This window comes from Crocodylus porosus, unplaced genomic scaffold (genome assembly GCF_001723895.1).
Source record: "Crocodylus porosus isolate Cpor-Errol unplaced genomic scaffold, CroPor_comp1, whole genome shotgun sequence".
Taxonomy (NCBI): Eukaryota; Metazoa; Chordata; order Crocodylia; family Crocodylidae; genus Crocodylus; species Crocodylus porosus.
Genome location: NW_017728914.1, coordinates 4,441,641 through 4,465,564, shown reverse-complemented (window position 1 = coordinate 4,465,564; position 23,924 = coordinate 4,441,641). Strand labels below are relative to the sequence as shown.

General features: G+C 47.2%; 1 protein-coding gene across 3 annotated transcripts in view; it reads right to left on the bottom strand.

Annotated features, from left to right (window-relative positions):
* Positions 1-23,924, bottom strand: part of SIL1 (SIL1 nucleotide exchange factor) — a 234,451-nt gene that overhangs the window by 181,849 nt on the left and 28,678 nt on the right. Inside the window, exon 1 of one of the 3 annotated variants that reach the window (XM_019534834.1) lies at positions 2,131-2,205. The exons of the other annotated variants lie outside the window; for them this stretch is intronic. The gene's annotated coding sequence lies outside the window, so the exon portion shown is untranslated. Of the gene's footprint in view, positions 1-2,130; positions 2,206-23,924 lie in introns of those variants that run through there. 3 annotated transcript variants of the gene reach the window in all.

Sequence of the window (23,924 nt, the reverse complement as noted above, 5' to 3'; positions counted from 1 at the left end):
ACTGCGCGTGTGCATGCGCATGCGCACGCGCGCGCACACACACACACACACACACACACACACACACACACTCTTCCCAACCACACTACTACTTATACCCCCTTGCTGCTCACACAAAACACACAATAGGACTGTATTTTAAGCTATTATGCAGCCACCTCTAGATATACTTTTTGTAAACACAGAAATCACTAGAAAAATATTTTTAAATAAAATTAAAATAGGTTATAGTAGATGTTTTGTGGGGGGGAGGGGTATACATACACATTTTTTCCCACAGTTTCCAGATCACAGCGCCCTTCCTCCCAAAAGGAGTACTTCTAGGGCAAAGAGAGGGACTTCCAATGGCAAAGGTCAGGAGTAGGAGGTCGGGCTTCCGGTCCCAAAATGGCGACCGGGGCAGGGCAACTGTCAAGAGGTAGGGCTACCCATGCAGCCCTTGACAGCTTCCTAAAACTTGGTAGGTGGCCCTCCACCCAAAATAATTGCCTGCCCCTGCTGTATGGGCAACAGACTCCACTAAGAACTAGATTTGTGCCTGTGCCACCACCTGTTTACCTATAGAGCCACCTTCCTCTCCTGGTAATGTTCCTCTGAGACAAGATGACATACCTACTAAGATTCACCAACAGCACAAACCTATATCGAGTTCTGTGGCACGGACACTCCAGGAATCATGTGTGTGTGTGGGTTTCAGCCTCGCAAAAGTTTTTTTTTGTTGGGTAGAACTTTCCAGGAACAAATAGGAGAGAATTTTCTTCTTCATAACACCATTACATCTACTGTGATCCTGGAAGATACCTTGAATACATGCAGGTCAAGTGGCTACAACTGAAGTTAAAAGAAGAAAAGAAGTAGCAGTCTAAGGTTGCAAAGCAAGAGACTAGGCTGTGGAATGTGAAAACAGGAATTTGTACACCTGGTTTAGGTAGAGTCACGATTTTCCACAGGAACACAATATAGGAACTAGTTACCTAGGCATACACACTAACTACTCAAGTCAGAGGGCATGGATTTGAAGCACACCAGTGGCTCTCTGGTAATCATCATTCACACACTCTTATCCCCTAGGCTAAATGGAAGGTAACGACTAGTAGCTTTGCTTCCAGAGGTGGTGGAGCTCCACTACTGGGAGGGTACTAAAGAGCAGTATGGTCTAAAGAGCAGCATCCATATGGTCCCCTGCCCTTCAGGCTTCATTCCTCTTATGGAGGCAAGGCAGAGCAGACAGCTAGACAATGAAACGCAGCTGTGCCAATCCTACCTCATTCCTTGATTGCATGAGGATGAGGGGGGAAGTGACCCTGCTGGTGCTGGGCTGAGGGGAAAAACTGCATTCTGCTCAAAGAAATAGCTGAGTTCCAAGCACTTGATAAGGGCGGGGGGGGAGGAGGGGGGAGGGAGGGAATGGACACAACAAAGGCAGAGATTCTTCTTTGCCTGCCTTTTCTTAGCTTAGCTTGCTCCTTGAAGCCTGCAGGGGCATGAGACTTCACAAGTGTTGGAGAATATCCCCTTAGCTCTGCTGCCTATCTCCTTTCACAAAGCCCAAGAAGGGACAGAATAAAACAGATGCATCAAGCTCTGCAGCAGGGGGGGCTTACTGAACCACTGGCTGCCAAGGAGCTGGGAAAGGAGGGAGACTGGAAAAAAAATATCAAGGTCAGGGCATCCCCTGCTACCAGTCACAGGAGGTCAGGTTCTGCTCCCAAGTTGTGAGCTGGCTGAATTCAGTGCCCACTGAAACCCCTCCCCGCATCGTAGTACAATGAAGAAAGTGTCACACCATGTAAAGTCCAATCCTGCAGCCATTTCAGTATGCAGCTGAACATCACTCACAAGCAGTTGCATTGACAACTCACATAAGAATATTGTGCATGTGCTTGAGGGTTTAAATTTACACAGGATACAACATGTGGCTGTAATAAACAAACAGAAGGAATGGGGGAGGGAGAGCCAAGGTAATCATGACAGGAACATGTATGTACTTCCATAGCACAGTGAGGGCACAAATAATAGCAGTGAATCATTCAACTTTTATAACCACAGGTAATAAATAATAAAAATAAATACTGATAATCCTTACTGGCTGCCTGCCTACCCTTCAGCTAACATCAGCTCACAACTCACCTGCCAAAGATGAGAACAACAAGACCTCCCTCCCTCTCTCACCTAGAACAGTACAAATTCCCTTGTTCAGGTAGGACAGAGCTGAAAACTGAGAACATGAACCAGTGCATTCCTCTTGTAATAAGAGATGAAATTACTGACACCTAAGCCAAGCATTTTCCAGGGCTTACACAAGCACTTGTTAGGGAATTTTCCTATCATTATGCCAACTCAGACACAGCCCCTTTGGCAGCAGCAACTGCAGGCATGCTGACGTGGCAGGGGCCAAGCACTCTCACCGCAGTACCACCTGTACGAGCTCCAAGCAGGACAGAATCGCTGGGCTCTTGCACCATACAGCAGATTCAGAGTTGTGGCATGGTGATTCATTTCCCTAAAACTTATAGCCATTTTCGATAAGAGATCCAACACACTTACTCCAGGCATCTGGGACTAATGTTCTGACTCTCACAAGACTGCATTTATGTAGCAAGGTTTTGTTGCTTGATTCAAATAGATCATGCCATGGTCCAAATTCAAGAAACTATAGTTCACAGTCAAGGAACTACACAGCCACTCCCTTACTCACTCAGCAGAAGCCAAAGACGTGTATTTCTCACATCACACACTATGCTAAATACAGCGAGCTGCTTTAGTTATTTTATGTACCATCATGGTGCCTTCACATGAAATCCTCCATGTGTTTCCAACAGAAATTGTATGGACAGATAAACGCGCAAGTTAAAATACAGTATGTCATGAATTAAAAAGCAATATATGCTAGTTAATACTTGTGACAGACTCAGCTGCTCTAAGGCTGTGCATATCTGACCTTGCTCCTTGGAGGCTGCCATATTCAGTGACGGGGAAGGACCAGGATTTTTCTCATCTTTCCCCTTTGCCAACTATCTGCACCTTCTCCGTCCCAGGCTGTTATCCTATCTATTGGCATTCAGGAAACTCGAAGAGGCCTCAGTCACAGATCAGAACTGTACTGTGTGCAATGTTGAGCAAACACAGAACAAAAACAACTGCCTCAGTGCTTCTAGGGTATAAGATGGGAAACGGGGCACTAACAGACATGCAATTTCCCACTGTAACTCATGGCGCTTCATAGAAAGTGGCGTGAGTTACAGTGAACCCTGACCCAAAACATATTTGTTGTTGCTGTTGTTTTGGGGAGGGGGGGCGGGGGGGCTGGCAAAGGGTAAAAAAAAAAAAGAAGGGGGAAAAAAATTTAAAAAACTGAACTCCACTTTGAAGCTGATCCAAGGGAGAGAGACTGCGCTTGCAGCCCCTCTTCCCTCCCCTCCCCCTGATGTTGTCCTCAGCATGGGGAGGGAGGGAAGAAGCTCCTCTGGGGTTTGCCCAACCTGCACTGGAGGGTGGGGCAGGTGGATTGGATCCCCCAAAAAGGTCTGCCCAGAGGTGTGCATGCATGTGCCACTGGCAACAAGCTGGGCCAGGGCTCTGCAGACTTTGGTACAGCTGCTTGCAGCCCCACTTCCTGCCACAGCTGGCCCAGGCTCTGGCCAGGCCCCTGCTGCCCACCATGGAGCCTAGCTGTTTGCAGCAGGTGGCGGGGAGGCTGCATGCCGCTGCACTGAAAGCCCCAGCCCAGCTTGTTGCTAGAGGCAGGTACACACACGCTTCTGGGTGGATGGCAGGGAAGGGGCTGGGGCTGCACTGCTACAAGGACCAGGCCCTTCACAGCTCCCCCATTGTCCACCCAGGCACGCCAACATTTTACAAGTTAAGGTTGGGGTGTTTTAGTCACTCTGCCCAAAAACATTGCTTACCCCTGCCATAACCATAGGGTAAATCTGATCTAAAAAAAAAAAAAAAAAATCAATATTTAGATGAATCCTGTTATGGCTATTAAGAGCTAAAGTATCATGCAGAATTAAAGGCCCCAACTTGAATTTTTTACTTATGAGAACACTCCATAATGAAATCAATGGACCCACTGGCCTGAAGTGGGTCTAATCAACTAAATCAATCTTTGAAATTTATTTTCATGCCCAGGTGCAACAAAGTGCATTCTCTTAGCCACTTTTCATCAGAAGGCTGTGCTGAAAACAGATCCTGAGCCATAACCTGCTTGCCATGTTCACAGACTTCAATAGGAGTACAGTAGGAATACAAACAGGAGTACAGTACTGCAAGAGTGATGTAGTCATGATGGTCCAGAAATTATGAGAGGCAAGAATTTCTTAGGGTGGTATCTTTTATTGGACTAGCTATGGAGTAGGGATAAAATTTCATAGACATTAGGGCTGGAAGGGACCTCGGAAGATTGAGTCCAGCCCCCTGCCCCAGGGGCAGGAAGTCAGCAGGGGTCATAGGACCCCAGCAAGATAAACATCCAGGTTTCTCTTGAAGGCGTTCAAAGTAGGTAACCCTCCCCCCTCCAGCGGCAGGCCATTCCAGACCTTGGGGGCTCAGACAGTAAAGAAGTTCTTCCTTATGTCCAGCCTGAAACGGTCTTGCAGGAATTTATAACCATTCGACCTTGTCATCCCTTGGGGTGCTCTGGTGAACAAACGTTCCCCCAGATCCTGGTGAACACCCCTGACAAACTGGCCATCAGATCACCTCTGAACCTGCGCTTTTCCAGGCTGAAGAGTCCCATAGCTCTCAGCCTCTCATCATAAAGTCTGTTTTAGACAAGTTTAAATGCAAGATGTCCTTCACCAGGTCACACTAAGAGATATCACCTAAGAAATCTTTCCTCTTCAGCACTAACATTCAGGTGAGCCAAGTGAGCAGGATCTGACATCGAGTCATGACGAGACCAGGACAAATGAGCAGTTCTAGTAACAAACATGAGTCAGCAGCTCCCTTGCCTGGAGCAAGATGCAAGTGAGGAAGACAGCTGACTTGTCTCAGTAGCCATAAACATTTTCTTCTTTAGGATTCTGCTGGCAGTCACCACCAGGCCTTAACAGCATTACAAAAAAAACCTAATTAGTTATTTAAGTAACAGTGTTTATACAAACAACCTCACAGTTTAATTTTAAATACCATTCAGTCTATTAATTACATTCACTTAATTTTTCTTTCAGAACCTTAGATGTCCACAGAAAACAGGACTTTCCAGAGGGCATCCACATGGCTTTATTCATCTGTGATTTCCAGTCTGAGCAAGGAAGCACAAACCACAGAACAGGAAATACAGAAAGAGCTCTACTGTTTCACTTCCCTCAACATGTGCTGTCTGAACCCTGACAAAATGCTCCCTGGATTTCAGACTTGCCCACGTTTCACCCCAAGGTAGGGCGATTTAGAAAACTGCTAGATGTCAGAGGGCTGCAGCTGATTTACCTAAAATGGTGCACGTACCCCATGTCCAAACACAGTAGGGTAGCCCACAATAACTAGTGGCTCCAACTGCAACGCTAGGATCACAGAACATAGCAGGAGCCAGCCCAGCCCTGTGGCTCCCAGCTTGTTCCTGCTGCCGTGCTCCAGAATAAAATGTTCCACCTTGACTTGTCATCTCTTACACCGGGGTGGGCAAAATACAGCCTGTGGGCTGCATCTGACCCACCAAGCCATTCTGTTTGGCCCATGGGGCCCCTAGAAATTTTCTAAAAATTAATATTAATTTGCCTCTGGCTCCTGTCAAAAGTGACTGGAGCCAGGGCCAGTAGGACCCCAGGGAAGCCACCGCAGCCCCCCCAGCTCCCCTCAGCTGGACGGACCCTGGGGCTGCGCCAGAGCAGGAAACTCAGATAAGAGGGGGTTGGGGCTCCATAAAGCCTAAGCCAGCTGCGCTCCAGGCTCCTGCCACCCTGCTCTGGGCCCCACCAGCACTGGCCCCAGGGCACTGCCTGGCTGTCGCTGGCTCCCAATCCCACTGTCCAGCCATGGGGGCAGCACAGGGGGTGCCTGGGGCCACTGGGGACAGCAAGAGCTGATGGGGATGTGGCCCAGGGTGCAGGGAGGCAGCGCAGAACTTGCATCCCGCACCTGAGGCTTGGGGCTACAATGGCCCAGCTGCTCCCCCATGGGAGGCTCCAGTGGGTGCTGCCACCCAGGGGGGAAGGCCCAGACCCCTGCCCCACAGGGGCCCAGCAGCAGCTCACTTCCCAGCCCCAAGACAGGCAGGGAGGCTATGCCAGGAGCGGGAGCAGAGCCACGGCCACTTTTCTGCTCCAGAAGTTCCTGAGGTTGCAAGGAGTCCAGGGGTCCCGGGAAGCTGCTGGCCAGCCCCAAGGGCAGCACAGGTTGCCTTTCAAGGCTGTTGGAGGTGGTATGACCTGGTAGGGTCCCGGCCCTGGGTACAGGAAGCTCAGGGAGGCTGCAGGAGCTTTTGGAGCAGAAAAGCAGCCATGGCTCTGGCTCCTAGAGCGGCCTCCCGCCTGTCCTGGAGCCAAGGGGCAAGCTGCTACCAGGGTACTGGGCCCCTGAGGGGCAGGAGGAGCTGGGCCATCCCCCCAGGGCAGCAGCACTCACCAGGCCCACCCGTGGGGGGGAGGGGGCAGCTAGGCCGTTGACATCCCAAGCCTGAGGTGCATTCCTGGGGCACACGTGGCCCCCAGCAGCCTCAGGCAGCCCCCAACACTGCTCCCAGGGCTAGCTAGGAGCCTCCCTGGGATCCCCAGTCTCCTGGAAGCTGCAGGAGCTTCTGAAGCAGAAAAGCAGCCACGGCTCTGATCTGACTTCTGGTGCAGCCTCCCCACCTGTCCCAGTGCTGGGGAGCAAGCTGCTGCCAAGCCCCTGCAGGATGGCAGGGGGGCCACAGCCAGGCCTTTGCCACCCCAAGCCTCTGGCGTGTGATGCAAGTTTCGTGCCACCTCCCTGGGCATCCTGCATCCCAGGCCACATCCCCACCGGCTCATGCTGCCTGCACCAGCTCCAGGAGCACCCTGCACTGCCCCCCTAAGCCTGACAGGCCCTTCCCTGACATCCCCCGGCCTTCTGGCAGTAGCAGGAGCTGCTGGAGTGCAAACGTGGTCACAAGACTTTGGGTAGCAAGGGCCCAGCTGGCTCCCCCCTGGCAACCCTTCCTGCAAACTCCACAGTCACACCCTCCTCCAGACACAACCACACAAATACCACACACACACAGCTCCGCAGAAACCCCACATCCACCCACCCATACCCCCCCCGACACCCCTCCACACCCCACATGCTATACAAGAGTAAGACTGCATTTTGAGCAATCACTTCTACATATAAAGCACAAATACACACATATCAGGACAAAAATATCATTTTAATTGAATTAAAATATAATATTATGGGTATTTGATTTTTAGTACATAATTTTCTTTTTTCCAGTTCTAAGATAGCAAACCCTCTTCTCCAAAGGAGTACTTCAAGGAGCCAGGGGAGGGGCTTCCAGTAGCAAGGGTCAGAGGCCAGAGGCGGGACTTCTGGTCTCAAGATGGTGACCAGGGGGCAGGGCTCCTGTCAAGGGGCAGGGCTACGCATGCAGCCCTTGACAGCTTGCCAAAACTCACTAAGCAGCCCTCCGCCCCAAATAATTGCCCGCCCCCGTCTTACACCATTCAAGATGAGACAAGCTAAGATCCATCCTCAAAATTCTGAGGACTCTCCTTTTGATCTGTTCTCATAACCTCTCACAAGCCTCTATAGCAACCATGGCTTTTCTCCATACACATCATCCTATTTCTGGAGATCGCCCTTTACAAGGAGGTTACTTAGTAGTAATAATTCAAAATTAAGCAATGGGTGGCATTGGCAACAGGTCTGAGCTTCAGAACAGCTAGGAGACAAACTGGAATAGGATAGGTCATATATAGGACTCCACCTCCATCCTTGCTCAGATCCACACTAAAACTAGAAACAACTTCTATGCTCAGCCTTATAGTCTAACGATGGCCGGTATGGAAATCTTCTCTGCAGCCCCACTCCCATCAACTGAAACAACATTCTGCCTCTCCTTGCCTCATCAACTTTCCATCTCATTTCAAATCTCAGTCGCAAATCTCTAGTTTCTCATTTTTTCCTCCCTCTTCTTTACTACAATTTTACTGTGTATTGTCCCTGAAACCATTTTTCTGTAAGTATCTATTATTTCTATTAGTTGTTATTTACTAGGTGATGCTGTAGCTCTTATTAAATAAAGAACTGCCAGCAGTTTGACTGTTTTATTCAAGGGATGTTTTACTGACTAGGAAGAGTGCACACAGCCTGCGGGTACCATTCTGGTGAATTTTAGGTTACTTTTGAATATGATTCAAAATGCCCATCACAGCACTCAGGCAGGTATACTCAGGAGCCAGGTGGACCTGCATACAATATGGCCTATATGAAAACAGAGCCTTTTGTACTTCCCCCCAGTTCCCCTGTGGCTCCCATACTGAAATAACAATCTCTTTTTCCCCTTTGGGTAGCTACTTTCCTGTTTCCAGGACTATAAAGACTCTCATTTTAGAATAAAAAGAACAGGCAAAATAGTCTCAGCATTCTAAAAATATACAGCCCTACACAGTGACACATCAAACAGCCCACCCACATGTACGCATTTTGCGCACACATACACACCCACATCTAAACTCACCAGGCAGGCTCACATCCACACCACACATATGCACTAGAACACTGGATGCAGAGCATACCAGACACACACACTAGCCACCTACAGACATGATATACATGCACCCGTATGCACCCACATTACATGCTGACCTTGCTATGCTCCGTGGCACTGAAAGGTGGAGAGCAAACCTTTCTTCTTGTGCTTCCTCCCCTACAAGGTCCTATGACCTCAGCTCTGTCTCCTGCCCTCAAAAGATGCCTTGGTTTGCCCATCCCTCAGCACTCCTCTCTATATTGGTGTCTGTCTCTAACCCTTACCACTAGGGTGCTGACTCAGAAGGGCAGAACATTATCAGTTTTAAACAAATGCTTATATTCCAATGGTATCTACAGGGTAACCATTTTTCATGCTGGGTGCCGTACTAGCAAAATGTCAATTCCTGCCCCAAAGACCTTAAAAAAGGCTAAAAGTGCTGAAGTTGCTTCTGGTGCTAGCGGGTAGCTCACCTAATCCTGCTACCTAGCTGCTCTCTAGGACTGCCTCTGCTTTGGCATTTTTTTTCACTTCACCTATGCCAGTCTGTCACTTGTTCAGCTCTGACAGTGCTAATAGCAGCTGGAGAGCTAATCTAGGCAGGGGACAGGTATGAAGATACCTCTGTGAAGTGTTAGTCATTCAAAAGAGTGCTAGAGGCTGAGCAGGAAGAAAACACTGCAGCAGCTAACCTAAACTACTCCCCAGGTGCCAGCACTGGAAGGTCTCTGCTGGAGCTAAACCGAGGTTAAGATTTATAGAGTACTACAAACAAGGCTTCAGTGCACTCAGTGCCTTGGGTCCTTTCCTTTCATGCTTGCTCTCCAGTCAGACAAGAGAGGTGTTTTGGTGGAGCAGGGAGCACAGAGAGAGCCATCCAATTACAAGAAAGCTAATTGCTTTATTTGTGACAAACCACTAGTGACACAGCTAGTCAGCAACACTCTGGGGGCAGCTAATCCTACAGCCTGAATTCCTTCCAGGAGGAGGAAAGCTGGGGAAAAGACCATCAGCCAGCAAGGCATTCAAGAAGCCCGAGAGGGAAAGCAATCAGCTGTTAGCCATTTGTTGCACATCAGGTCAGCCACAGCAGCCCCCACTGTTGAGCAAGACTACTAATACATCTGTTTGAGTTCTTGGCTATTTACCAAAAGACTGGAATGTGAAGACAGAATAAGAAGGTTTGGACAAGGCAGGAATGGAGACAGGACATAAGTAGGTAGGTTAGGAACCAGGAAACAAGACACTGGCTGGGCTTGGGAAGGCACAGAGCCAGAACTGAGCAGTTTCTAAAGTTAGGGTTGGCCAAATTATCCATGGCAGATCTGTGCAGCAATTGGTCTAAAAAACACTATGTAAGATTTAACAACTGCTAGAATACTTCGTTGCTGTGAAATGCCACTAACACATACACAGCTTTCTAAGTACTGACACTGCCAGTAGATGATAGTCTTTTCTGTAAACAAGGAAAGAAGGAGAGATGGGTATCACACACAACACAAATACAGTCCACCTGCAACCCTTTGCCTACACACCTATATCTCAGTCTTTCTTAGCTAATGCCTCACTGCTGGAACCACATCACCACAGATTTTTTTTATAAACTGCTCTCTCAAAAGTCAAGGAAACCCATTGTTTCAACAGAATTGCACGAGTCACCGCAAGACCAGCTTAAAGGAATGCCTGTGAAAGTTGCCAAGGAAAGGACCTCTCCACACAGCTCTATTGATCTCTGGAGGAAGGCAGCTGTGAAGGTTATGAAAAAAAAATGCATTCCCTCTAGCTTCTACAGTACATAAGGCTGAGAAGGTTCTCATTTAGAGTTAACCCATAGACATAAGCTGTAGCAGGAACTAGAATGCAAGACAGGAAAGATGCTGACTACGCTGGAGTTGCACAGTGCCACCAAAAAGAAGGCCAATGCTTACAACCATTAATACAGACTTGCAGGATATGAGAAAAACAAGCATAGGGTATCTGACTGAATATTCAGATTACCAAGTGCTTCATGAATGGATCACAGGCTTTCAAAATAGAGCCAAATGCCATTCTCTTGTGAGCTTTCATTTCCAAGTGCCCAAATAAGGAATGTTTCTCAAGGGGTAGAGAATTGCAAGACAGGGTTCAAAAGAAACTATTCCTGCTTCTTGCCACTGACTCACAGTGAGATTTTAGGCATGTCAAGTTCCCACTCTGGGCCTCAATTTCTCCAAATATAAAATGAGGATAATACTTACCCATATTCATTTACCTCACTAGCAAGGAAGCTTTCAAATGAAACCAAAAGACACTTTCATGCTTTACTAAAAAAATTCATATGAGAGTTGTAAGCAAGAGCAAGAAGCAACATAGACGAGACCTGTACACCTGTCAAAAAAATTCTATTCTTAGTCCTGCATTTCACACCAAGACTAAAACCCAAGCTCTATTCCCCAAGCAAGAGTACTCCTCAAGCTGAAACACTACTGGGCAAACTGTTAACCAGTAAAGCAAACAAGCTTTTTAAAACAAAACAAAACAAAACTTACAGCTATATTTTTAAGTTCACAGAACCAAAGATAGGGTTCACTGACTGCAACCCTAAAACTGTATCAGCAAACTAAAAGACTGAAAAAACTAGGCAACATTTTGGCCCCCTCCTGCATTTTCACGCCTGCCAAGTCTATGTCAGAGAAATGTTTGTGTAAGACTGTCACACAGCCACAAAACAGAACAAGGCAAACAAACTAAGCTGTCTACTTCTGGTTTGTACTGCACGCAGGACAATGAGACCCTGTTGTTAGTTGGTTCCCAAGCACAACCAAAAGTATGTTAATATTACAAGAGAAAATGGGAAGTTAACTAAACAACAACAGTTGTCCAGTTGCACAGAGTAAACAAACAAAGAGAAAAAGAAAAATTTCTCATCTACATCTCCTGTAAATGTTACTTATGCTAGGCATTACTTGTAACAATGAGCAGTGAAAAAAGTTTAGACAGTAATAGCACAAGAACAGCATCACTTTAACCATATCTTCCATTAGCCATACATAAATAAACACAGCTCATTAAGTTTCTTTTTGCAAAGTGCTTGAAACAAACATTAAAAGCAAAGCGGAATTCTTCTCTGGAAAACTGTACCACCTGAATCCTGTAAGTCTACTTCACAGTAGTGGTTGGAGAGTGGAACTAAGCCTGTTGTGCAAATCCATTAGGACAAGGGTTAACAACCTACAACCCAAAGGACAGATACAGCACAAAAGAGCCATTGGATCCAGTCTGCAGGGCTTGAATTTCAATGGCATTTGTCAGCACAGGGCTTTACCTGGCTGGACCGTGAAGGACCATGCCGCGGCCAGACTGTGGACAGCTCTCGTGCCGTGGCCACAGGCAGGCTGTGGGAAGAAACAATGGCCCACTCTGAACCATTCCTGCCCACTGCTAGGAAACAGAGACCAACATGGCGACAACCTACACCCCTAATGCAGAGGTTGGGAAAGGATATAGGCAGACAACGTGAACCTGAATTTGGGTGAATCTGATATGTTTTATTAGACCAGTTTAAATAGTTGGAAAAATTTTTTAGCAAGCTTTTGGGTTTAAAAGCCCTTTGTCAGGCTGAGGAAGCCTCTGCAGTTGGTGTGGGCTCTTCCTGGATGAAATCTTCCTTCATTTCATTCAGGAAGAGCCCACACCACGATTCGTTTGACCCCAGTACTCTTTCCTGCCATGGCAGGGGGTCGGACTAGATGATCTACTCAGGTCCCTTCCAACCCTACTAACTATGAAACTATGAAACCTTGTCAACCTCTGCATTAAAAAGCTTGAGGTACTTCCATCCAGAAAGTAGCTCTAACTTACTGGATGAGCTGTAACATTCTTTTGCCATATTAGCATCTTTATGCAAAGCTTTGATCCCATAGTTATTGAGAGGTTAGAGGACTTCCTTCTTTTTACTGCCTCAAAGCAACAAAGGAAGAAAAGGGAGTTTGATTTTCTGAACATTTCTGTTCCAAACAGTAGGTTTTTAAATGTTGCATAGAGATCTAGACTACACAATTCTTTTTGTTTTAGATGCTTCAGCTAAAATAAAGTTAAAACTGTGACTTGTGATCTGGAGAAAGAAACATTTGGTTGGCTATGAAAAGTCCTATCAGTTCTCATTGCTACCTTGTCATTACAAAAAACAGAGTGCTGATGATTTTTAGAAAAAGCTTCTCCATCTTAAATCTTTATAGCAGGGTGACAATTTGAGTAATCTGTTCATGTACAACTAATGAACTTGCTTCAGTGTTTGTCAAGACTGTCATATACCAGAAAGGCTGGGACATTCATTCCTAGGTACCAGGGATAACACCAGGGACAGAGGGTCATTTAACCATCATTCAAGCCATAGTACTTGGAAAAAATGGAACTGGATACACAGGAGAGACGTGCTATGATTCAAAGGAAAAGACATGTAGAGGAGTGCAGTATATATTTTTGTAGTACAGTACCTACAGTAAAGAGTAGTTGGGTTTATGAAATCCTTAAAGAAGGCTGTATGTTTGTCTCACCTAGCACATCGTCCAGAGAGGTAAAGCTCAAAACTAGAATTCTGGGAAGCATTTGCATCAGCTACTGGCAAGTAATCAGGGGTTTGGAAGGGCCAAAGTGCAGCTGGACTGTAGAGTCCCATATCAAGGAAGGGGTAACAGAGCCTGAGCCCAAAGGATGCATCTGACACACCAAGGAAAGATACAGTGCTGCAGCCTACTCAAAGTGAACCAAACCAAGTGACTGCACAAGGCCACTGCAATGATACCCAAACAGAGCAGCCTGGGGAGCCTCCAGTTGAGGGAGGCTGACCACAGCTGTGCAACAGGCCAAAACAACCCCTAGAAGTAAAGTCATTATAATAAGGAAGCGCAGAAGAGTTCAAAGGACTGGCATGCTAGAAACATTAAACATGGGAGTACAGATTCCAAGACAAATCTAACAACAAGAGAGAAAACGTGTTGCCAGAAGGAACCTGTTTATACAGGTATGAAACTTATGTTAGTAAGGCTACAACCTTTGAGTAAACCAAGTTCCAGGTGATTTTCAATCATCAGTCCTGTACAGAGTTGGGAAGGATCTGCCTTTCTCTGGTCAAGGGAGAGAGAAGTTTCCCTGGTGTGCAACAGGGATGGGAAGCCTACAACTACCAATTTCTGCCAATGTTAAGCTTTCGTTTTTAAAAAAATCCAAGTTTCTAATCTAAATACAAAAAAAATCCTTCCAATCCCAGTCTGATGAAGTAAAAGTTGTTGATGTCTGCAGACAGAGAACACCAATGCTTTCATTTTTGCCCACAGCTCCCCAAAGCAGTAAGAGTGGCTGCTGGTAGGAGCACCTTGGTTCCACCCTGCCACTGCTTGGCAACACTCCAGTTGAGCTGCAGGAAAGGCAAACACTGAGAACTATTCATGGGGAAAAGCCCCCTTCTTCCCCATGCACCAAAAAACAAAACTCAAGTTAAGGCGGGGGGGGGGGGGGGGGGGAACACGACGACACACTACCAGCAACAGTCAGTCTAAGATTTTTCTCTTTCTAATGTGAAGCACTGCGTTCACAGCCTTTACTGGCCTCTAATTTAGAGAGCCCGAGATGTGCCTGGGCTTACTAGATTTACTGAAAAAAGTTTCCCCCTAAACCTGCACCTACAGGGCAAGTTTAAGTCACTTAACAGAAACATTTCTCTCTCAGAAGGAACCTGAGGAGCATCAGAGGAAGTGAAAACTACTTTAGTTTTATACCTTAGTTTCTTTGGACCGTGGGATTCGGTCCCTTTTTTTGCTCTGCCACAGCCCTGCTCCCTCACCACTGATTGGTGGATAGGACTGCCCTTCATGTGGCCTCACCCATTGCTGCTGATTGGAGAGGGGCAGGGGCAGGGCCACATGAAAGGCAGTCCTCTCAGCCAATCAGCAGCAAAAGGAGCCCCCTTCATAGCTGCTCCCTTTCCTGCTGATGGCTCCCCCACCCCCTCAGCAGGCTGAGAGGCCATGCCAGTGTTTGCTGGCTCCCACTGGGGACCCAGCATTTTTGTTTTTTAGCAAGTCCCCCCCCCCCACAATTCCACGCAAAGTTGCAGAAACTGGCATTTTTCACAGTGTTCACAAAAACTGCTATTTTTCAGTTTCCGAAAAAAACAAATTATAAAGTTGCGATTTGAGTAGGTCTCTACCTATGGAGTCACAGGAGAGAAATGAATTGAGGTTTCCCAATTGTAGGGTGCACAACTTGGTTGCCAAAGGATCTAGACATAGGCAGTTTAGTAGATTAGCTAAAGACATGGGAAGGAAGGAAGGAAGGAAGGAAGGAAGGAGACAGAAATGCTACCAAATTGGACAGTGTTGCTGAAAGGGAAGGAGCTGTAATCAATTATGCCAGAGAATGCAATCTGTACTGGCTCCTACAACGCAGTGAACTGCTATCTGCTGCTCCGTACCTGGGAGAGTGAACTGCTAGCTGCTGCACTAAAGAGGATGTCTCCTTGCTGAATCCGCTGTGCTACACAGAGGTGCTTTTAATGGCAGCCTAAACTGTGGATTCCATGGGGACACAGCCAAATCAGCGGCTGAGAGGTGTCCCTGGAAGCCCCCTCATCAACATCACTTCTTTGGAGAGCTTGCTATCAATGCTTCTACACTGTTGCTTCCCCGAATACAATCCTCAGCTCCTCGGGAGCAGATGGGACAGCACACTCTGTTTTTGTTTGACCTTCACGACACGCAGCTGCCTGCAGAGCTGAGGGCAGTGCTCAGAAGCCTCCTGGCCTGACACACAACCTACAAGGCTTTAAGGGAGCCAGTTCTATCCTTCAAGTTCTCTCCAAGCCCTGAAGGACAAGGCTTTCTGCAACTGCGTTGTTTCTGTTCCAAGGCAGCAGAACATCCCAACAAACTTAGTCCTTGCCCTTGTAGCAACCAGGCCTCCTCATGCCCTGCATTCCTGAGGAGATGGAAAGACTGCTGCATGTATGGAAATGAAAACATCACATCTATGCTGAAGATCACTCTCTCAGGAAGATCACACAGCTTAATTATCTCCTCAGAGAAACAGACTTTCACATGGAGGATAATACCTTAAGAAAGGGGTTAGCAATAGTAAGCGGTCACAAGCAAATTATCTGCCACCCCAGAATGCTGATCCCTGCCTACTGGGTCCCCTTGTTGTATGCTGCCAGGAGAGGCATAAGTGGGGCTTGCATCCCAGAAGACCCAGGTCCTTTGTCAGTCTCAAACTCTGTAGGCAAATGCATGGCACAAGTCAAAACAGTTTTAGACCCTTAAACTAATTCTGTAACCGATAGAAAAGATGTTGATTGAATCTAAGCAGGGGGGACCAGACTGCTTAAGTGGGCAGTATACACTCTGATGTGATTTAAGAAAGCAGGAGGCTACAATAGATTATATTTCCAAGTGTGCAGTAAGTACTTTGTAAACACTGCCACTCAGACCATAAATTTCATACATATTAGGGCTGGAAGATCAAGACCAAGATCACTTGGTCCAGCAAGGGGCAGGAAGTCAGCTGGGGTTAGATCACCCCAGCAAATTAAGCATCCTGGCGTCTCTTAAGGACATCCAGAGTAGGTGCTTGCACCACTTCTGGGGGGGAAGCCTGTTCCAGATTCTGGGAACTCGGATGGTGAAGAAGTTCATCTGAAATGGTCTTCCAGCAGTTTGTGACCATTAGACCTTGTCTTCCATCGGGGTGCCCTGGTGCAGCGGTTCCCAACTTTTTTTTCCTGCAGACCGGCACGGAAGCAGGACGAGGCGCACAGAGCTGGCTGCTTCCCCCTCCTGGGGCTGCCCCATCCCACAGCTTTAAACCCACACACCCCAGAAGCCACTCACCCAGGTGGACAGATTGGGGTCCAAGCAGGGGCTCATGCCGTGACCCAGAAGCCATGGCCCGGTGGTTGGAAACCATCTGTTCACCAGGGCAGGGTTCTCCCAGTTCCTGATGCACACCCCTTATATACTTATAGGCTGCCACCAAGTCACCCCCGAGCCTTCACTTCTCCAGGCTTAAGAGTCCCATGCCTCTCAGCCTCTTCTCATAAGGCCTGGTCTCAACCTCTAATCATGCACATGGGTCTCCTCTGGACTCTCTCAAGCTTCTCTACATCCTTTCTAAAGTGTGGAGCCCAGAATTGGATGCAGTACTCCAGCTGCAGCCTCACCGAGTAAAGCAGGAAGATTACTTCTTGGGTCTTGCTTGAGATCCATCAGTAGACACAAGCCAGAATTTATTTGCTTTGCTGGCTGCAGCATCGCATTGGTGGCTCATGTTCATCTTGTGGTCAATCATGACATCCAAGTTTCTTTCTGTCATGGTGCTAGTGAGAGTAGCACTGCTGAGTCTATCAATATGATGTGGGGTTTTTCTCCTGAGGTGGAGCACTTTGCATTTCTCCATGTTGAATGTCATCAGGTTTTGATCCATCCACCTTGCGAGCCTGTCCAGTCTGGCAATTCAGGCCAGCCTATCCTCTAGCGTGACCGCACTTCCGCATAATTTGGTGTTGTCTGAAAACTTGGTCAGTTCACTTCTGGCACCCCAATCCAGATCATTTATGAATATATTAAACAATAGTGGGATCCAAGTATTGAACCCTGGGGGCCACCACTGGTCACCATGTGCCATGTTGACTCAGTTCCATTAACTATCACTCTCTGGGTCCAACCACAGAGCCAATTCCCCAGCCCAAGACCATAAGGATGTCAAGGCCACAGTTCAACAATTTTACCATGAGGACGTGATCAGGGATCCGGGTTTTCCATTTCCCACAGAAAAAAACCACAGATTTCCCCCTTTACTTAAGGAAAACATGGATTCCTCATTTTACTGAAGAAACCCATCGATGTTGCACTTTTGCAAGGAGCTCTCTGCAGGCTGGCACAGTTCCAGCCTGCAAAGGGCTGGGGGCAGCAGGAAGCAGGCAGGGCCAGGGGACTAGGGAGTGAGGGGTCTGGACCTGTCTTCTGTGAGCTAAGGGGGCAGGGTAAGCTCTGATTTTCCATGATAAAAAACCAAAATCAAAACACTAAAATGTATAGGTATTTAGAGTTTATTTTATTATAGTGATTGAGGCACTGATAGGCTTCCAGATTGCTTCAAAATTGTAACTATCAAGAAAACATCGTGTTCACATGATACATATATATTATATATAGATCTTTCATTTGAATCACAGGTTTTGGAGTTATCAGAGAATTTGCAATTTTTATTTATTTTTTTAAATTAGGGAAAACCAGGGTCCCTGAACATGTGAAAACTGGGGACATTATAAAACCAAAGACTAGAGGAAAACTAGACCAGGAAAACATCCCAAGAGAGACAAAAGATGTGAAAGATGTGGCACTGCCAAGGCACCCATGGGGAGAAGGGATACAGAGCACCATAAAAGTGCAAGCAAAAATAAGCATGGTAGAACCGCCACCCACCTACCAAGTGGAACCACAGACCCCGGAAAACTTCTGAACACATGGCTGCAGGGTGAGACTGTCTTCAGGATAACAGAAGACTTATGCAAAGTTTCTGTTGCATCTCAACTTAGGTAAAGTTTTCTGTTGTTTCTCTGTCTTAAGCTTAAAAGTGTAAACGGCTGTACTCAATAAAATGGACTTCAGAGAATGGACTATTCTTGTCCAAGCCATTTTCATGACTTCACTGCCACTACCTAAATTCTAACATTATAGTTAAATATAGCCTCATACCCCCATGGGAGACATCACTACTGTTTGGGGAAACGTTGGCACAGGCAGCAGCCAAGGGGTTAAACACAGTACCTGCTGGGCATAGAGACCCATATGTCCCCTACTTAAGCCTCCATCACTCACCCCGGTCTGCTGATTCCCCTCAGTGGCAGCAATGAACAGCAGTGAATTCTGTGGCAAAGTATAAGGTTGACAAGGAGACCATGAGCTCTCAGCTACCCCACTAGCTGCAGGGGCTTCTATACCCAATCCTGCCTTTGAGGGCCACAAACTGGATTGGACCTTTGTGGCTTGGATCCAGTTTCTTTGTTGGCCATAAGTTGTCAACTTCTGCCTTAAAACATGATATCAGAATGTTTTAAGACAGGGGTTGGCAAGCCCTAACAGGTGTCAGAGCATGGCACACAAAGCCATTTTGTTCAGCACATCACAACCAGCCCAGACTCTGGACAGTTACCACCAGCCACAGATCCTGGGCTGACCGTGGCAGGCAGCCAAGAGGCTGAAAATAGCTGCACCAAGGTCCAGAGCCACAGCGTGAGCTGTACACACACTGTAAAGTAAACGGTGAGGAAGGGACCAGAGCAGCACAACCCCGGCCCCTCCCCTTCCTTCCACCTGATGGTGTGTATACAGCCACCATCGTGGAGCCAGTGGTATGGTTCAGACCCCACTGCAGCTGTTTGTAGCCTCCCATCTACCTGCCATTGCTGGCCTGGGCTCTGAGCAGCTGCAGTACAGATAGGACAGGCTATAAACAGCTGCACCAGGCTCTGAAGCCCTAGCACTGGCTGTGGTGGCGGAAGCTGCACATATATCTCCAGGCAAATGGCGCAAAGGACTGAAACAGCGCAACCCTGGCCCTGCACCTGCCATCTGCCCAATGATGCATATATACCCACTGCCAGCAATGAGGATTGGGCCCCTCATGGCTCTCCCGGCATCTGCCCCTGGCACCCCAAGGTGAGGCTTGGGTCAAGGCTGGGGTGTTTTTAGCACTCCAGCCAAAAACATTCCCAATCTGTTTTATAATCTCTGCTCTATCAGCTAAAGCTACAACGTAGCCACCCCCTGCATATTAGGGCTGTGAGGAGCTTTGCCAGCCGTTTCATTTCAACAGTTTCAACTCATTTTGAGCTCGAAACAGCAAAATTGAAATGAAACAAAGGGCTTTGAAACAGCCTTGAAACTAAACGAGACCAGACAAAATGTTTCAAAAGTTCTGAGTTTTGAAGCAGCAGCCAGGTGGTGGGAGGCAGGGGACAGCCTGGGCTACACTCCGAGAGGCTCCGCATGCCCATGTGGCTCAGCCCGGGGGGAGCACAGCCCTGGCTCTCCCCACCTCCCACCACCAAGCTACACTCCATGGGGCTGCAGTACTGGCTCTGCCCACCGCTCGGCTGCGCTCCAAATGACTCCACCAGCCCCATGGAGCTCAGCCCAGTGGCGGGAGGCGGGCAGAGCCGGCACTGCGCTCCACCTCCTGCCACCGGGTTGAGTTCTGCAGGGCTGGGAGCCACTGGGAGTTGAGCCCAGTGGAGGGAAGTGGAGCACAGCCCCAGCGCTGCATGCCACCTCCCTCCACCGTGCTGCAAGTCACTGGGCACTGAGCCCAGTGCAGGCAGGCAGAGCGCACCCGGTGCTGCACTTCGCTTCCCTCCACCGGGCTCAGCACCCAGCAGCTCCCATCCCCATAGAACTAAGCCTAGTCAGGGGAAGTGGAGCACAGTGCCGGGGCTGTGCTCAGCCTCCCTCCACCAGGGTCAGCTCTCAGCACTGGTCCCAGGTGGCAGCGGCAGCCTCCTGCCTGCACCCCCAGGCGGGCTGCAAGTCTCTGCCAGACTCCTCTGGGGGTGCAGGCCCCTGATCTGCCTGCGATCACAGGAGGCTACTCCTCCTCCAGTTTTGTGCTTCCTCATTATAGCCTACGGGCAAAATGTCAAAACAGAAATACTGGTTTTGATGAAATGAAACAACAGCACTTTCAAAACTAAAAGCAAAACGAAACACTGTTCTGTCGAAACCTTAAAACAGAAGTAAAAGGGGAACAGTGCTGTTTCTCACAGTCCTACTGCATATCCTTCACTGCAACCAACAGGGGCTGAATCCTCACTTCTTAAGGCCTGTTGGGTGTAGGTCCTGATTCAGCACAATGGTCTCTAAACGACACTGCAATGTAAATCTAAATGGGAATTGAACAGAGTTAGCCTGAGCAGGACACTGAGCCTGCTTCAGGTACCCGAGTTCCTTCAGTTTTCTCTGACAACACAGCAGCTCACAGCGCCAACATACCTTTAAGCATGTACACAGCCTTACTGCATTTGGTGGGACTATTCTTGGGCATTAAGTTACTCCCAGATGTAACAGTTTGCAGAAGTGGGGTCAGACCACAAGTTTCTTCGCAAGAGGGACTCTGTCATCTGTGTATTAAATGCAACATGTATTTATGCTTCTCTGTAATCATAAATAATAATTATAGTGGCTTGGCATCTCTAACACCATCTGCAGCATGCAAGAGTGTCTACTGGTCCCATGTGATGAGTGACCAGTAGACACTCCTGCATGCTGCAGACCCAATTCCAGACTAGACAAGCTCTCCTTTTAAAATCAAGCAGCTTACCTTGTTTTACTGGACATTTACTGAGAGATTTGTTCTCTTTCAAACAGTAATAGATGGACAGAAAGAAAAAGCAGAAATTAAATTAATATAATCATTATCCCCAAAGTTACAAATAGGTGCCATTTCTCACTCCATGACAAGCCTGAAAAACAAGATTAAAATGCTTAAGGGACATGTTCTTGAAACTGCAGGTAATAGTGTAAATGCACTTTATCTGTTCTCTCTCACTAGGGACATGTACCTGTTAGGAAATAGCTATTATATACTAAATTCTGCCATGAAAATATTTTTCATCTTTCTTTAGAGCTAAAAATTGTACATACAAAAGCAGCCACACAGGAAAGCGTCTTTAATGACAGTTGGGTCTAGTTCCAAAAATAAAGTCTCCTGTTGTGCCTTGTACACAAAGCACAAGAAACGCAAAATGGCATCTGCAGGAACATGCAGCTCATAAGCAGCATTAATAATCTATACAAATGGCACAATTAAGAAACAGCAAAAAGGGGGATGGAAGGGACACAAGATGAAGCCATACAATTGCTATAAATGCTTTCACAGAGGAGATGGAAAAATGAACTTGCATTCCTTGACTTCCATGATAGCAGGTAGCCCTCGCTTTGTGGGTAACAGACTGCCTAGAGTATCCACCAATAGAAACACTTTGTCATGTGTCAGATCAAATAAACTCTTAAGAGACTGTTGTACTCCCTTCAGCAGAAGGCAGCCAAACTCTAAAGGAAAAATCCAGGAAGCCTAACTGGCCAATATTAAGCCCAAGTGGTTACAAAGACCAAAATACTTTTCATTTTTAGAACACACTAATACAATGCAATCTGTTCCTGTGCAAAAACGTCCATGCAATGCAGCCATTGACAGCATCCATTATTTAAAAGAAAGTGACGCTTAAATTCTCACAAGCTGAAACTATTACATAGAACAGAAACTTCATATTCTTTTTTCTAATACACCACCATCCCTCATTTGAGAAGCATTAAAAAAAAAAAAAAGCGAATGTTTGTAAAAGAGCTTTAAAGATGTGAAATACTGTGTAACAGCTAAGGTTGATCACCTTTTCACTGCATCTTCTCTTTAGCCAGGTTGTCTAGTCATGACTATTCATTGAAAAATTGATCATTTGGGGAGCATAAATCAGGAGTTGATTTATGAGGTATTTACACTGTAGGGTCTTCTTAAGCAAGGATGGACTACTTGCATGCTCCCTAGCACAATGGGCCTTGATCAGACCGTGTAGTCACTGCCGAATCCCTGTAAATGCCACTACTAACAAATCAGGAATAATGTCACATCAAGGCAGACTCCCCTTCTCACCAACTGTTAGCACTGACTTAGTGAAGAGACACTTGGAGGGGCTGAATGTGTTTAAGTCAGCAGGCCTGAACGATCTCCATCCAAGGGCTCTGAAAGAATTGGCCAGTGTGAAAGCAGAGCCACTGGCACGGCTGTTGGAGCACTCGTGGTGCTCCAGGTCAGGTCCCAGAGGACTGGAAAAGGGCCAATGTGGTCCCTATTTCCAAGAAGGGGAGGAAGAAGGATCCAGGTAACTATAGACTGGTTAGTCTCACCTCTGTCCTTGGGAAAACCTTTGAAAAAATTATTAAAGGAACACATTTGTGGGAGTCCAGCAGGGAAAGCAATGCTAAAATGCAACCAGCACTGATTCATAGCAGGTAGGATCCTGCCTGACTAACCTTGTTGGGGTTTTTTTGTTGGTTTGTTTGTTTTACAACCAGGCCACAAAATACTTATACACAGGAATCTAGGTGGAGGTCATCTACTTGGATTTTAAGAAGGCCTTTCATACAGTATCTCATTATCTTTTCATAGATAAACTGAGTGACTGTGACGTAGATGATTACACAGTCTGGTGGGTGGCAAATTAGCCCAGAGAGTAGTGGCGGATGTGTCAGTATCAACCTGGAAAGATGTGGGCAACGGAGTCCCACAAGGCTCGGTCCTTGGACCAGTGCTGTTCAATGTCTTCATCAGTAACTTGGATAAGAGCGTGGAAAGTACTCTGTCCAAATTTGCAGATGATACCAAATTATGGGGTAAAAGTTAACACACCAGAAGGCAGGGAACAAATCCAGGTGGATCTGGACAGGTTGGAAAAATGAGTGGAACAGAATAGGATGCAGTTCAATAAGGACAAATGCAAGGTGCTGCACCTAGGAAGAAGGAATCGTCAGCACACTTACAGGCTGGGGGAACACCTTCTCAGCAGCACAGTAGCAGAAAGGGATCTCAGAGTCACTGTTGACTCCAAGATGAACATAAGTCGTCAATGTGACAAATTGATCAATAAAGCTAGCCAATTTATCATGTATTAGCAGGTGCATGACAAACAGGTCCAAGGAGGTGATACTTCCCCTTTATGTGGCATTGGTTAGGCTGTAGTTGGAGTACTACATCCAGTTTTGGGTGCCACACTTCAAGAGGGATGTGGACAACCTCAAGACGGTTCAGAGGAGGGCCACTCATATTGTTAGGGGCCTGCAAGCAAAGCCCTATGATGGGGAGGGCAAAATACGGCCCGTGAGCCGGATGCAGCTTGCCAGGCCATTCTGTCTGGTCTGCGGGGCCCCTAAAATATTAATTTTCTAAATTTTTATCTGCCCCTGGCTGCCTGTCATGCAGTTCTCGATGGCTTGCCAAACCTTAGTAAGTGGCCCTCCACTGAAATAACTGCCTGCCCCTGCCCTATGAGGAGAGATTGAGGGCCCTGGATCTCTTCAGCCTATGCAAGAGAAGGCTGAGAGGTTATCTTGTGGTTGCCTACAAATTCATCAAGAGGAGACAGCAAGGTATAAGAAATGCTCTGTTTACCAGGGCACCCTTGGAGTAACTAGGAACAATGGCCACAAACTGACGGAGAGCAGATTTAGGTTAGACATCAGGAAGAACA